The sequence below is a fragment of the Rhinoderma darwinii genome, chromosome 10, assembly GCF_050947455.1.
Source record: "Rhinoderma darwinii isolate aRhiDar2 chromosome 10, aRhiDar2.hap1, whole genome shotgun sequence".
NCBI classification, from domain to species: domain Eukaryota; kingdom Metazoa; phylum Chordata; class Amphibia; order Anura; family Rhinodermatidae; genus Rhinoderma; species Rhinoderma darwinii.
In genome coordinates, this window is record NC_134696.1 from 73,835,092 (window position 1) to 73,851,863 (window position 16,772).

Genomic DNA, 16,772 nt, shown 5'->3' on the forward strand with positions numbered 1-16,772 from the left:
CTGAAGTGAAGGACCTCCAAGGTAATATTCTCAGGAATACTGCCTGTGCCATGCGCATCACAGGAAAGACAGCGGGAGATCAGGGAGTTAAATGCATGGCTTAAGTACTGGTATAGAGGAGAAGGCTTTTGGGTTCCTAGAGCACTGGGCTGACTTTTCATTGGGGTACAAACTGTATTCTGCAGATGATTTGCACCTAAATGGGGAAGGGGGTCCGCTGTGCTGGGGGAGAGAATCCTAGCTGGGGTGGCGGAGTATTTAAACTAGGGCTGAGGAGGGAGGCCAATGTAGAAGATAAAGAGATAGTTAGGTTAGAGAGGGGTCAGACTATATTGGCGGGGGGAGAAACAGACTGTGGAGAGAGGATTAGGCAACAAGATAAGGAGATCTTTTCGTTACAAAACAGCAGTGAAAATAAAAATGCCCAAATACTGTCAAATAATCACATTTCTGATACTGAAAGTGAAACATTTAAAGGCAAGTTAAAGTGTATGTTCACAAATGGCAGAACTCTAGCAAGCAAAATGGGGGAGCTGGAGGCCTTGGTACTGGAAGTAAATATAGATATAGTTGGTGTTGCTGAAACATGGCTGGACTCTTCACATGATTGGGCTGTAAATATACAGGGTTTTACACTGTTTAGGAAAGACAGGGCAAATAGGAAAGGTGGTGGTGTACACTACCGTTCAAAAGTTTGGGGTCACCCAGACAATTTTGTGTTTTTCATGAAAACTCACACTTATATTTATCAAATGAGTTGCAAAATGACTAGAAAATATAGTCAAGACATTGACAAGGTTAGAAATAATGATTTTTATTTGAAATAATAATTTTCTCCTTCAAACTTTGCTTTCGTCAAAGAATGCTCCATTTGCAGAAATTACAGCATTGCAGACCTTTGGCATTCTAGCTGTTAATTTGCTGAGGTAATCGGGAGAAATGTCACCCCATGTGTCCAGAAGCCCCTCCCACAAGTTGGATTGGCTTGATGGGCACTTCTTGCGTACCATACAGTCAAGCTGCTCCCACAACAGCTCTATGGGGTTGGGATCTGGTGACTGCGCTGGCCACTCCATTACAGATAGAATACCAGCTGCCTGCTTCTTCCCTAAATAGTTCTTGCATAATTTGGAGGTGTGCTTTGGGTCATTGTCCTGTTGTAGGATGAAATTGGCTCCAATCAAGCGCTGTCCACAGGGTATGGCATGGCATTGCAAAATGGAGTGATAGCCTTCCTTATTCAAAATCCCTTTTACCTTGTACAAATCTCCCACTTTACCAGCACCAAAGCAACCCCAGACCATCACATTATCTCCACCTTGCTTGACAGATGGCGTCAGGCACTCTTCCAGCATCTTTTCAGTTGTTCTGCGTCTCACAAATGTTCTTCTGTGTGATCCAAACACCTCAAACTTCGATTCGTCTGTAAATAACACTTTTTTCCATTCTTCCTCTGTCCAATGTCTGTGTGCTTTTGCCCATATTAATCTTTTCCTTTTATTAGCCAGTCTCAGATATGGCTTTTTCTTTGCCACTCTGCCCTGAAGGCCAGCATCCCGGAGTCGCCTCTTCACTGTAGACGTTGACACTTGCGTTTTGCGGGTGCTATTTAATGAAGCTGCCAGTTGAGGACCTGTGAGGCGTCTATTTCTCAAACTAGAGGCTCTAATGTACTTGTCTTTTTGCTCAGTTGTGCAGCGGGGCCTCCCACTTCTCTTTCTACTCTGGTTAGAGCCTGTTTGTGCTGTCCTCTGAAGAGAGTAGTACACACCGTTGTAGGAAATCTTCAGTTTCTTGGCAATTTCTCGCATGGAATAGCCTTCATTTCTAAAAACAAGAATAGACTATCGAGTTTCACATGAAAGCTCTCTTTTTCTAGCCATTTTGAGAGTTTAATCGAACCCACAAATGTAATGCTCCAGATTCTCAACTAGCTCAAAGGAAGGTTAGTTTTATAGCTCCTCTAAACAGCAAAACTGTTTACAGCGGTGCTAACATAATTGCACAAGGGTTTTCAAGTGTTTTCTAATCATCCATTAGCCTTCTAACACAGTTAGCAAACACAATGTACCATTAGAACACTGGAGTGATGGTTGCTGAAAATGGGCCTCTATACACCTATGTAGATATTGCATTAAAAACCAGACTTTTGCTGCTAGAATAGTCATTTAGCACATTAACAATGTATAGAGTGTATTTCTGATTAATTTAATGTTACCTTCATTGAAAAAAACTGTGCTTATCTTTCAAAAATAAGGAAATTTCTAAGTGACCCTAAACTTTTGAACGGAAGTGTATTTGAAAAATACAAATCTGAGGGTACAGTTGTAGCCTTTTTAAATCATAAAGATCGTAATAAATTCTGTAAAAAGGTAATAAAATCAGCAAAAATACAAAATGAAAGGCAGGTGGCCAAGGATAGTAAAACAAATCCCAAAAAATTGTTCAAGTATATAAATGCAAAAAAGCCAAGGTCTGAACATGTAGGACCCCTAGATAGTGGTAATGGGGAGTTGGTCACTGGGGATCAAGAGAAGGCAGAGTTACTAAATGGGTTCTTCAGCTCTGTATACACAACAGAAGAAATAGCAGCTGATGTAGCTGGCGCCAGTGCTGTTAACATATCAGTTGATATACTGAATTGGATGAATGTAGATATGGTGCAAGCTAAATTAAATAACATAAACGTACACAAGGCCCCGGGACCAGATGGGTTACATCCTAGAGTTCTTAAGGAGCTTAGTTCAGTTATTTCTGTCCCCCTCTTCATAATACTTAGAGATTCTCTAGTGACTGGTATAGTGCCAAGGGACTGGCGCAAAGCAAATGTGGTGCCTATTTTCAAAAAGGGCTCTAGGTCTTCCCCGGGTAATTATAGACCAGTAAGCTTAACATCCATTGTGGGGAAAATGTTTGAGGGGCTATTGAGGGACTATATGCAGGATTATGTGACAAAAAATAGTTTTATAAGTGACAGCCAGCACGATTTTACTAAGGACAGAAGTTGTCAAACCAACCTGATCTGTTTTTATGAAGAGGTGAGCAGAAGCCTAGACAGAGGGGCCGCTGTGGATGTAGTGTTTTTGGACTTTGCAAAGGCATTTGACACTGTCCCTCATAGACGTCTAATGGGTAAATTAAGGACTATAGGTTTAGAAAGTATAGTTTTTAATTGGATTGAGAATTGGCGCAAGGACCGTATCCAGAGAGTTGTGGTAAATGATTCCTACTCTGAATGGTCCCTGGTTATAAGTGGTGTACCACAGGGTTCCGTGCTGGGACCACTATTATTCAACTTATTTATTAATGATATAGAGGATGGGATTAATAGCACTATTTCTATTTTTCCAGATGACACCAAGCTATGTAGTAATGTTCAGTCTATAGAAGATGTTCGTGAATTGCAAGCGGATTTGAACACACTAAGTGTTTGGGCGTCCACTTGGCAAATGAAGTTTAATGTAGATAAATGTAAAGTTATGCACCTGGATACGAACAACCTGCATGCATCATATGTCCTAGGGGGAGCTACACTGTGGGAGTCACTTGTTGAGAAGGATCTGGGTGTACTTGTAAATGATAAACTAAATAACAGCATGCAATGTCAATCAGCTGCTTCAAAGACCAGCAAGATATTGTCGTGTATTAAAAGAGGTATGGACTCACGGGACAGGGATGTAATATTACCACTTTACAAAGCCTAAGTGCGGCCTCATCTAGAATATGCAGTTCAGTTCTGGGCTCCAGTTCATAGAAAGGATGCCCTGGAGTTGGAAAAAATACAAAGAAGAGCAACGAAGCTAATTAGGGGCATGGAGAATCTAAGTTATGAGGAAAGATTAAAAGAACTAAACATCTTTAGCCTTGAAAAAAGACGACTAAGAGGGGACATGATTAACTTATATAAATATATGAATGGCACATACAAAAAATATGGTGAAATCCTGTTCCATGTAAAACCCCCTCAAAAAACAAGGGGGCAATCCCTCCGTCTGGAAAAAGAAAGGTTCAACCTGCAGAGGCGACAAGCCTTATTAACTGTGAGAACAGTGAATTTATGGAACAGTCTACCGCAGGACCTGGTCACAGCAGGGACAGTAGATGGCTTTAAGAAAGGCTTAGATAATTTCCTAGAACAAAAAAATATTAGATCCTATGTGTAGAAATTTTTTCCTTCCCCTTTCCCATCCCTTGGTTGAACTTGATGGACATGTATCTTTTTTCAACCGTACAAACTATGTAACTATGTAACTATGTAACCTTATAAATACGTTTCAATATGGTCACGTTCGCATATGAAAACTCTACCGATATCTTGTCTTTAAATATACATATACATCGGTGGTGTTTCAATTCTTTCCAGGTTATTCTCAGATCCTCTAAAAAAAAAATTCTATACATATACGTCCATATAAAGTTCCTTCTTTCATCAACATGTCATATTCTATTGTGGATACGGTTATTACTATTGAGCAATATTTTAGCTCATTGATATGTATAATGGTCTCTCCTTATACTCTTGACAGTCTTTCCATCAAGTTGAGTTCTGTTCCTACATTGACTAATATTTTCTATATTACCTTACTAATGATCGTTAGATATTTTACCATTGAGATGGATATTTATATAAATCTATTGACAGTCGAATATTGTTATCTCTTCTTATATTTAATCTTTCTAATAAACTTAAATTTTTATCTTCCACTGTCTCTTGTCATTTAAGTCCACTGATACTTACAGTAGCTTTCTTTCTTTCATACCTGGTGTTCTTGTGATAGAAATCTTCACTATACTTGTAACACGGTCGTGCTTCAAATTCTAAGTCCCCTGACATACGCAGTGAACTGATTTTCATACTTATCTATCCGGCGTAATCATTTTCCACTGCACAGGCGCGAAAGCGAATTCCCGATTGGCCGGGCAGTAGGATTGGAGTATATTGCTGTCAATCATTCTTACCACAAGAGCGATAGCGAGTCCCTCATTGATTGGAGCATATCTTTCCATGTAGGGGACCTTCTTATGAGGATCACTGTGATTGGTAACATCAGTTTAGATTACCTCAAAAGTGAGGTAATAAATAGGAGACTCAGCTGCGTTCGCCGCCATTAGCCACATTTTCCCCTGAGGACGCCACTTCGGTGGTGAAACATGTCGGGGGGGCTCTTTCACACTTTTTAAAATTCAATGTGTTCTGACAATTTGAAGTCCCTTTTCAAGCGGACTGCAGCCGCGAATCATAGTTGTTTCATATAGCTAGTGCGGCCATCAGAGATGGTGGTTTGACTCTGCACTTAGATGGTACAAACTACAGAGTATTATTAGTATCATTATATGGAGACTTTCAGTTCACATTGCGCTTTTAATCTTCATTTGTATGCTTATAGTTATTCATAATAAAGTTAAACGTCACAATATTAGTAAGCATTCAATAGGTATCTGGGAAACAAGGGCTAATCTTTTTGCCTTTGGCGATATTGATGTGTTTTTGTGTGTATTTCACCGAACCAGATACCTGGCTCATACAACAAGCACACAAGTGAGTCCACTGCTTCCACACCATTCTTCATTGTCTACGGGCAACATCCACGAATCCCACTTCCTGTTTCGGCTACATCCCAGGTACCAGCAGCTTACTGCATTTGGGGACTTTCTACAGATCTGGCAGCAGACCCGGTCCTCCATCCTGCCGTCAGTCTATCGCATGAAGCGAAAAGCGGATACTAGGAGAAGAGAGCCGCCTCAGTATATTCCGGATACCAAAGCCTGGCTGTCCTCAAGGAATATCTGGCTGAAGGTGCCTTCATACAAATTTTCTCCCAGGTTCCTCGGATCCTTTGAGATCCTGCAGAAAATTAACCATGTCTCTTATAAGCTTCGGCTGCCTCCTACCCTCAAGATCCCAAACTCCTTTCATGTGTCCCTCCTGAAGCCTGTGATCCTGAACCGCTACACTAAAACTCCCAGCGTGGAGTTGCTCCCAGCGGTTCTGCCAATGTGTCAGAGTTTAAGTAGATCCTGGACTTCAAGAAAGTAGGTGGAAGAACTTTTTATTTGGTGGATTGAAAAGGGTTTGGTCCAGAGAGGTCATGGGAGCCAGAAGAGAACCTTAATGCCCCTACCCTCATTAGGAAGTTCCTCTCTCGTTCTGGCCCTAAGAATATGGGCATAAGAGAGGGGATACTGTTACATCCACGGCTGCGGGCCGTCGTTCTGACTTACCCGTCGATGGCCACAGCCATGGATGTGTGAGTGCTGAGTGGCATCTCCCCCCTGAGAGACGCCGGCCCTCACTTCCGATTCGCTATGCTGGTTCCTGTAGGGTGCGTGCTCCCGCACCTGGCCTTAAAGGGCCAGTGCACGCACATGTAAAAGATCACTAATTAGCCCATGATCACCCTGGACTATAAAAAGGGCACTGCCCTTTCACTTATTGCCTGAGCGTTGTTGTGTTTACCCATGTTAGTCTTAGCAAATGGTCCCTTAGGGTTATCCTGTTCCCGTTGTTCCCATGCCTCGCTACCTGTATCTTGTATCCCGTGCTATATTTGTTCCTGTGCCTTCGAGTGATGGAGTCGTGTTGTGCCATGTGTCACGCCTGCTGTTATACACCACGTCTGGGGTTATCTGTCTTCAAGTCCATCTGTGCCTAGCCCCCGCTTCTGCCTGGACTATCAAAGGTACTCTTCTACTAGGACTGTTGTTTGGCCAGCTGCTACTCCGCTACAACGGCACGGCCTAGTGGGTCCACAGACCCACGAATCGTGACAGTAAGTCTGTGTGAAAATTCAGCATCATTTACAGTAGCAAAATGGATGAGATTTCTGCAGATCTCAGCCACACGCTACAGAAAAAAGATGCAGATAAGATGTGTAGAATGTATTCGGCTTTTAAATCCGCAGCATGTCAATGCTGTGTATTCTGTGTGGAGATGCTGCGTATTTGGGCCACAGACTTGAATGGGGAACATAAATTTGTCACTAAAATATGCAAGTTGAGTCATGTCCAGCATTTACACAGCGTACACGTAGTGAAAACGGCTAGAAATCCTCAGGTTTGCTACATCATTGCTACACACTAAATCTGCAGGTAAAATCACTGCAGAAAATTTGCAGTGTTACCACAGCAATATGCTCAGCAGAAATGCACTATTTGCTTGCGACTTCTGTGACTGAGTAAACTTGCGCTTTTTTCGGATTCCCTTGGGGATTTTTTGTGGCAGAAAATCATCAGCGTATCGTGCCTGTGGTAACATACCCTTAGAAATCTCAAACATACACATTTAGGCATTATTTAGATGGCAGTAGTGCAGCCACATTTTTAGCATCTGTATGATGGCTACAAGATTCTGACCCACCCGTGCACTAAACAGAGATCACTATTAGGCCCCATGCACACGACACCTTTCCGTAGCACTAACTATTCATACATATCCCACATACTGATCCAGGAATGTAAGTATATATAAAAAAATAAGCCCAACCGTAAATCTACATGTATAAAGTTAAAAATTGCTTACTGTTGTGTATCGCTGTGAACTGGTGCCATCTAGTGGTTATATTTGAGAATAAAAAATAATAACATTAAAAAGAAATTATATATTACACATTGTGAACAGGGTGTTAATGTGAATTAAAGGAATAAAGTTATAGCAGAGCTAAAAATATAATAAATTATGTACAGTGTAAATAAATAAACAATATTGTAAATATACATATACATTAAATATTTATAGAAAAATGAAAAGTGAATATTACAACAAGAATATTATCATCAGATTCATAAATTAGACAATGTAGCTACAAGGATCAAATGACATTATATAAAAACAAAGTGATTAAGGCAGTACAAAGTACGCAGGAAAAGGGAGAAAACAACGTGTTAGAGTGCATATTAAAGCACATACAAAATAAAAATAAAATGTTAAAATATAAAGTAACAAATGTCCCAAAATAATAATAAAATACACCCAATGATATAATTTACATACATCCAAGAAAGGGGGGGGGATACTATACAGATACAAAGAAAGTATTAGGGTAAAAGGCAGAGTATTGGTAGAGCATTCACTTTTTCTGTCCGCGACTAATCCCAGAATCCATGTTGGTGGCATATACGTTGGACAGAGGTATCAGACTTTAATAGATGTTCAGATCTGGGCACTATCAAAAATAAAACAAAAAGCACTTTATTATCATATTAAAACGTTAAAAGAATAAAAACTGGTAGAGACATCACAGAAAAGCTGCAAAACTCAAATTTTCATTTAAACCTAAAGGAGTCATGGTATTCAAAACTGCGATCCATCTGCATTCTTTTTGGGCCAACAAAGTCTTCACATCTCCACCTCTGACACCACAGTGTACCCGGTCAATCCCCCTGACCTTAAAACTCTTGGGGTCTCCCCCATGACAGAGTTTAAAATATTTGGGGATAGTTTTGAGTGTTGTTAGGTCCTCAATTTCCCTTGCCGCTACTATGTCCCTAACGTGTTTTCTGACTCGGATTTTAAGTTGTCTAGTGGTCAGACCCACATAGATTTTTGGACAACCACACGTGGCATAATAAACCACATAGCTAGTGTTGTATGATACGTAATCCAAGATTTTAAAGGTTCGTTCATCACCTGTAGATGTGAATGTAGTTGATCGGACTACATTAACACAAGCCACGCAGTCACCACATGGGTAATAGCCCTCGATAGGGCCCGTGGTTGAAAAAGGATGTAATTGTTTGGGCACATAATGACTTTTAATGAGAATATCCTTGAGGTTCTTAGACCTCCTTGCCGTCATCTGAAGGTTTTTTGGCAGCGAGGTCAAAAAGGCTTGTTCAGTCTGCAATACAGGCCAGTGTTTCTTTAGGATTGACCGCATCAGTTCCCATTGGTTGTTGAAGGTTGAAATAAATCTAACCACATTATTGTCCTTTGTCCCAACCTTAGCGGGGTGTAATAATATCCTCCTGTCAGTATTTTTAGCCCGCCTGTAGCCGTTTTTGATACATCTATTACTATACCCTCTTTCCTGGAATCGTGATTTTAAGTCTCTAGCCTGGTTCTCAAAGCTGGCCTCTGAAGAGCAAATCCGCCTCATCCTAAGGAACTGACCAACCGGGACAGCCTTAACAGTGGAATGTACGTGTGCCGATGTGGCATGTAATAAAGAGTTCGTAGATGTCTCTTTTCTGAACACATCCGTCTGCAGTACCCCATGGGTGTCTGCCTCGATGGATATGTCCAGAAAATTGACTTTGTGTGCATCGGCCACGTACGTCAATTTTATATTGCGGTCATTGACATTCAATTCCTGCATGAACTGGAGAAGTAATGCCTCCGTCCCTTGCCAGATGAATAGTATATCGTCAATATAACGCAACCAGCACTGCACATGGTCCACGGCATGGGCGCCGCCACCATGCAGAACCTGCCTCTCCCAAGCTCCAAGAAACAGGTTAGCGTATGACGGCGCGCACGCCGCCCCCATGGCAGTGCCCTGTTTCTGTAAGTAAAATACATCCTTGAATACAAATAAATTGTGAGTCAGGATGTATTCCAATAATTCCACAATTAAGTCACAGGTTTGGCTGTCCCAGTTACTCATCCCCAGGAAGAGGCGGACAGCCTCGATTCCATCCTCGTGTCTAATGGAGGTATAGAGGGATTCTACATCAGCCGTTACTAGGATCATATCGAGTTCTAGAGTGATCTCGTCCAGATGAGTAAGTACGTCTGTGGTATCCCTCACATACGAGGGCAGACATTCGACCAATGGTTTTAGGTAATAGTCGACAAACTTACAAATCGGTTCGCAGAGTCCTCCAATTCCCGACACAATCGGTCTTCCGGGGGGATTTGTCAGATTTTTGTGGACCTTGGGCAGTAGATAGAAGGTCGGGATTTTGGGGTAAATCACAGTTAAACCTTCAAGGATTTTTTTAGAGATTATCCCTTTTTCAAAGGCCAAATTCAAAACTTGCCCCAATTCAGAGGAAAAGGACCCCACTGGGTTATATGTCAGTTTAGAATATGTGTGTTTGTCTCTAAGCTGCCTAAAAACCTCTTTTTCGTATAGTGTAACGGGCCAGATTACGATGTGTCCCCCTTTATCTGCTGCCTTGTATACAACATCATCATATGACTGCAGTTCCTTCAAGGCAGTCCGTTGGGAGGCTGTTAAGTTATCGTAATGCCTATTGGCTGAAATGAGTTTGAAGTCATTTATTACCAATCTTGTGAAAATCTCCACTTGTGAGCAGATAGATAAAGGGGGAAACCTTGTTGAACGAGGTAATACTGATCGTGGGAACGTACCTTGTTCTGAGCTCTGTTCCCGTAATAGATCCTCAAGGGCTAATAATGTTTCACGCTCCACATCGCTATTCAGTCTCAGATCTATTGCGTTATATTGACGATATACTATTCATCTGGCAAGGGACGGAGGCATTACTTCTCCAGTTCATGCAGGAATTGAATGTCAATGACCGCAATATAAAATTGACGTACGTGGCCGATGCACACAAAGTCAATTTTCTGGACATATCCATCGAGGCAGACACCCATGGGGTACTGCAGACGGATGTGTTCAGAAAAGAGACATCTACGAACTCTTAATTACATGCCACATCGGCACACGTACATTCCACTGTTAAGGCTGTCCCGGTTGGTCAGTTCCTTAGGATGAGGCGGATTTTTCTCTTCAGAGGCCAGCTTTGAGAACCAGGCTAGAGACTTAAAATCACGATTCCAGGAAAGAGGGTATAGTAATAGATGTATCAAAAACGGCTACAGGCGGGCTAAAAATACTGACAGGAGGATATTATTACACCCCGCTAAGGTTGGGACAAAGGACAATAATGTGGTTAGATTTATTTCAACCTTCAACAACCAATGGGAACTGATGCGGTCAATCCTAAAGAAACACTGGCCTGTATTGCAGACTGAACAAGCCTTTTTGACCTCGCTGCCAAAAAACCCTCAGATGACGGCAAGGAGGTCTAAGAACCTCAAGGATATTCTCATTAAAAGTCATTATGTGCCCAAACAATTACATCCTTTTTCAACCAGAGGCCCTATCGAGGGCTGTTACCCATGTGGTGACTGCGTGGCTTGTGTTAATGTAGTCCGATCAACTACATTCACATCTACAGGTGATGAACGAACCTTTAAAATCTTGGATTACGTATCATGCAACACTAGCTATGTGGTTTATTATGCCACGTGTGGTTGTCCAAAAATCTATGTGGGTCTGACCACTAGACAACTTAAAATCCGAGTCAGAGAACACGTTAGGGACATAGTAGCGGCAAGGGAAATTGAGGACATAACAACACTCTAAACTATCCCCAAATACTTTAAACTCTGTCATGGGGGAGACCCCAAGAGTTTTAAGGTCATGGGGATTGACCGGGTACACTGTGGTGTCAGAGGTGGAGATGCGAAGACTTTGTTGGCCCAAAAAGAATGCAGATGGATCGCAGTTTTGAATACCATGACTCCTTTAGGTTTAAATGAAAATTTGAGTTTTGCAGCTTTTCTGTGATGTCTCTACCAGTTTTTATTCTTTTAACGTTTTAATATGATAATAAAGTGCTTTTTGTTTTATTTTTGATAGTGCCCAGATCTGAACATCTATTAAAGTCTGATATTCTGTCCAACGTATATGCCACCAACATGGATTCTGGGATTAGTCGCGGACAGAAAAAGCGAATGCTCTACCAATACTCTGCCTTTTACCCTAATACTTTCTTTGTATCTGTATAGTATCCCCCCCCCCTTTCTTGGATGTATGTAAATTATATCATTGGGTGTATTTTATTATTATTTTGGGACATTTGTTACTTTATATTTTAACATTTTATTTTTATTTTGTATGTGCTTTAATATGCACTCTAACACGTTGTTTTCTCCCATTTCCTGCATACTTTGTACTGCCTTAATCACTTTGTTTTTATATAATGTCATTTGATCCTTGTAGCTACATTGTCTAATTTATGAATCTGATGATTATATTCTTGTTGTAATATTCACTTTTAATTTTTCTATAAATATTTAATGTATATGTATATTTACAATATTGTTTATTTATTTACACTGTACATAATTTATAATATTTTTAGCTCTGCTATAACTTTATTCCTTTAATTTACATTAACATTCACAATGTGCAATAAATAATTTATTTTTAGTTATTATTTTTTATTCTCAAATATAACCACTAGATGGCACCAGTTCACAGTGATACACAACAGTAAGCAATTTTTAACTTTATACGTGTATAAAATAGATATACATGGAGAGTTAAGGTTGGGCTTTTTTTTTAAATCTTATTTTTTATATATACTTACATTCCTGGATCAGTATGTGGGATATGTATGAATAGTTAAGTGGGGCGTGGACTCCCGCCGCCAGGTCGTCTTTCTGGCTCTCTGCGCCTGCGCTGTTTCCCTGGTGACGCGTCCCGGGATTCGCGCATGCGCAGTAGGGCCTTGACGTTCGGCGGCGGTATTTTTTGCGTCACCGCGCTTGTCATAGTCAGGCGCCGCTTAGACCGGCGCCTGATTGGCATAGACAGACCAGAGGACTCCATGGATTCTTATTTAAAACTGGGCACTGACACAACACCGGCACCCCTTGAGAAAGATACAGGCGAAACGCGCGTCGGGGCGCACTTCCACACCTTGGCTCACACTAATCTCCTAAACATGGGTAAGTGCATCTGTTAGACCTATTCTGGCTTTATGCCGTTTTTCAAAGGCACTAGTCACTTTAAGTAAATACAGGCTTTTATTCTTGAGCTTTGTATATTCTGTTTTCTGTACCACTTGTACTTTAAATTATCAATATAGATGCACCCTGTGTTGGAGTTACATTGAACTAAATAAATCTTTTATACCATACACAAAATGTATTTATATACTTTGATCAATGTATATATTGGTGACCCAGACAAGGATTTATTTTAGATTCTCCGTTTTTGTTATTTTTTGTATCTAATGTCATTAATAAAGATGTTCAATTTTTTCATACTTTGATATGTATGGACTCATTTTTTCTCTAGTTTACATTATCAATACTTATTGCCCAGATTCTGCAGTTTTTAGAAATATCTCACATGTGGCCCTAGTGAGCTAATGGACTGAAGAACAGGCCTCAGAAGCAAAGGAGTACCTAGTGGATTTGGATGCCTCCTTTTTATTAGGCACTATGTCCGGTTTGAAGAGGTCTTGTAGTGCCAAAACAGTGAAAACCCCCCAAAAGTGACCCTATTTGGCAAACTACACCCCTCAAGGAACTTATTGAGGGGTATAGTGGAAATTTAGATCCCACAGTTTTTTTTGCTGCATTTTCTGGAATTAGGCCTCATGCACACGACCGTATTTTTGTCCACCCGTAAATACTGGCGTAAATACGGGTCCTTGGTCACACGTATTCGACCCGTATTGCACCAGTATTTACGGGCACGTTTTTGGATGCAAAATTACACTGCACTAATCGGCAGCCCTTCTCTCCATCAGTGCAGGATAGAGAGAAGGGACAGCCCTTTCCGTAATAAAAGTAAAAGAAATTCATGCTTACCCAGCCATTGTCTTGGTGACGCATCCCTCTCCTGACATACAGTCCGACCTCCCTGGATCACGCGGCAGTCCATGTGACCGCTGCAGCCTGTGATTGACCTGTGATTGGCTGCAGCGGTCATATGGGCTGTAACGTCATCCCAGGAGGCCGGACTGGAGGAAGAAGCAGGGAGTTCTGGGTAAGTATGAACGTCTTTTTTTTTTTTTACAGCTATATCTATATTCTGATCGGTAGCCACTGTCCAGGGTGCTGAAACAGTTACTAACGATCGTTTAACTCTTTAAAGGACATGTGTTGCCAGCAAAACATGTTTGTTTTTTTTTAGTTAAGCAGTTAGTGTATAGGTGATTAAACATTGTTCTATTTTTATTTTTATTTTCACGAGTCAGGAAATATTATAAATTGGATTCAATTTATAATATTTCCCAGCACTGGTCACTAGATGGAGCCATTCCCAAAATTGCAGCATTGCATGTGGTAAAGCAACCACATTGCTTTATGCTGCAAAATTGGGTAAAAATCCCTCGCTCTAGTGAGCTCTCAGAATCCCCCCCTCCTTTATCCTGGCTAGTGCCGGGAGAAACGAGGGGTTTGAACGGTCTAACCTCCTACACTGTGTGTCGCCATTTTTTGAGCTAACACACAGTGTAGAAGGTTTACATACAGTAGTAAACACACACTGAAACACGAACATACATTGAAATAACTTACCTGCTCCAGTCGCCGCCGCTCCCTCCGGTCCATCCGCTCCGTCTGCTGCCGCTGCTCCATGTGCACAAGTCCGGAAGCCGCGACCGGAAGTAGTAATCTTACTGTCCGGCCGCGACTTCTGGTCCACAGGAAAATGGCGCCGGACAGCGCGCATTTCAAATTGAACTGTGTGGGAGCGGCGCATGTGCCGTTCCCACACAGCGGCGTACATGATAGTGGATGGAACGGGCCCCATTCGCAGTCCCTATGGGACTGGAGCTGCCGTATTCCATGTCTGTATGTGTCGTTAATCGACACATACAGAAATGGAAAAAAAAATGGCAGCCCCCATAGGGAAGAAAAAGTGTAAAAATAAAAAAAAGTAACACACAAACACACAAATTAATCCAAACGTTTTTAATAAAGCACTAACATCTTTAACATATGAATTTTTTTTTGTGGGTGACACTGTTCCTTTAAGCACCCTGGACAGTGACTATTTACTGAGGTCACCTAGCAACGCTCCCGTAATTACGGGTGCACACACGTAGTCACCCGTAATTACGGGAGCCCCATAGACTTCTATGGGCCTGCCCGTGCCGTAATTACGGCCTGAAATAGGACATGTTCTATCTTTTTCAACGGCACGGGCACCTTCCCGTAAGCATACGGGGAGGTACCCGTGGCCAATAGAAGTCTATGAGCCCGTAATTACGGGCCGTAATTACGGGAGTTTTTACGGTCGTGTGCATGGGGCCTTAGGCTGTGCAATTGAAAATCACTTCTTTCCGATAAAAGGTAAGAATTTTTCATTTTGACAAGGAATAAAGGAGAAAAAGCACCCCAACATTTGTAACGCAATTTCTCCTGATTACGGCAATATCCCATATGTGGTCATAAACTGCTAGTTGGACAAACAGCAGAGCTCAGAAAGGCAGGAGTGCTATTTGGCATGTAGATTTTGCTGGATTGGTTTCTGGGCGCCATGTCGCATTTGCAGCTTCTGAGGTACCAGAACAGGGGAAACCCCTTAAAAGTGACCCTATGTTGGAAACTAGACCCCTTGAGGAATGTATTGTTTTCTTGGGGTGCATGTTACTTTTTGATCAGTTTTTATTCTATTTTTAAGAGGCGTGGTAACTAAAAAACAGCAATTCTACTATTGTCTTTTATTCTATTTTTTTTTTACAGCGTTCATCGTGCGCTATAAATGACATTCACTTCATTACGATACTATTACGGCCATTCTATATGTTTATAGTTTTCTTTATGTCTTATGGCGTTTGCACAATAAAATACTTTTTATAAAAAATAATTTACTTTTTGTGTTGCCATATTTCATTTTTCCAAGACTAGATTTTTGTGTAACGAACTGTAGTTTTTATCAGTACCATTTTTAGGTACATGCGACTTTTTGATCTCTTTTTATTCCATTTTTTGGGAGGTGAAGTGACCAAAAAATTGTGATTCTGGTACGGTTTATTATTATTTTCTTTTATGGCGTTCACCGCGCGGGATAGATAATGAAATACTTTTGTAGTTCAGGCCGTTACGGACGCGGCGATACCAATTATGTATAGTTTATTTGTTTATTTATATATTTTTATTAATAATAAAGGACTGATAAGAGAAAAAGGGGGATTTTTACTTTTATTACTTTTAAAACTTTTATTTACACACAACTTCTTTTTTTTTACTATTTTACACTTTTTTACTTTGTCCCACTAGGGGACTTGAGGGCAGGAGGCCCTGATCGCTATTCTAATACACTGCACTACGCATGGGGTAGAAAATGAAAAAAAACAGATGGGCTGCTCCATTCAAGTGAATGGAGTCGTGCTGCAGTTCCTTGCACCGCCGGGTAGCTGGGGTTCTGTTGTGCAGGGAAAAACAGTAAAGGGGACATAGTGTTAAATCAGCACTGTGGCCCCTTCATTCTCAGGTCGGGGACCCAGAGGTTGGATCCCCACCGATCATAACTTAATGACATATGCTATCGATCGTGAGGGGAGGTATGTATGAACATACCCTTATACCCACAAACACCACAAAAATGGGAGCATAATCCCCCCTCTTACAGTACACAGGGCTAATACAACCCCCCACATACAACTGCCATTTTACACAAAGCCTAAATAGTCCCCAGGACATAGTATCCTCTCATCCCTTCCCCACCAACTTAGTAAAAGAAGCTCTTAGCTGCCGTCTGTAGCAGCTGAACAGAGCATGAAGCAATGTCTGAGGTATCTTATCCCTGTCTCCCCATTATATAGTGCAGAGAGTGCACTGAGAGTGCACTGTGCTGCTGGGGAGGAAGAGGAGAGCAACCCATTGGGACACCAGCCCATCTGGCATCTGCCAAAATTGCCAGATGGGAAGTCCGGCTCTGCCCTTTATAATGTTGGATTCACAGAGCATTCGGCTGCGTTTTAGTGCATTTTTGTGATGTTTTTATTGGTCTTTTTAACAGCATTTTTTTGTTTTTTAGTGCAGCCAGATGTTACAT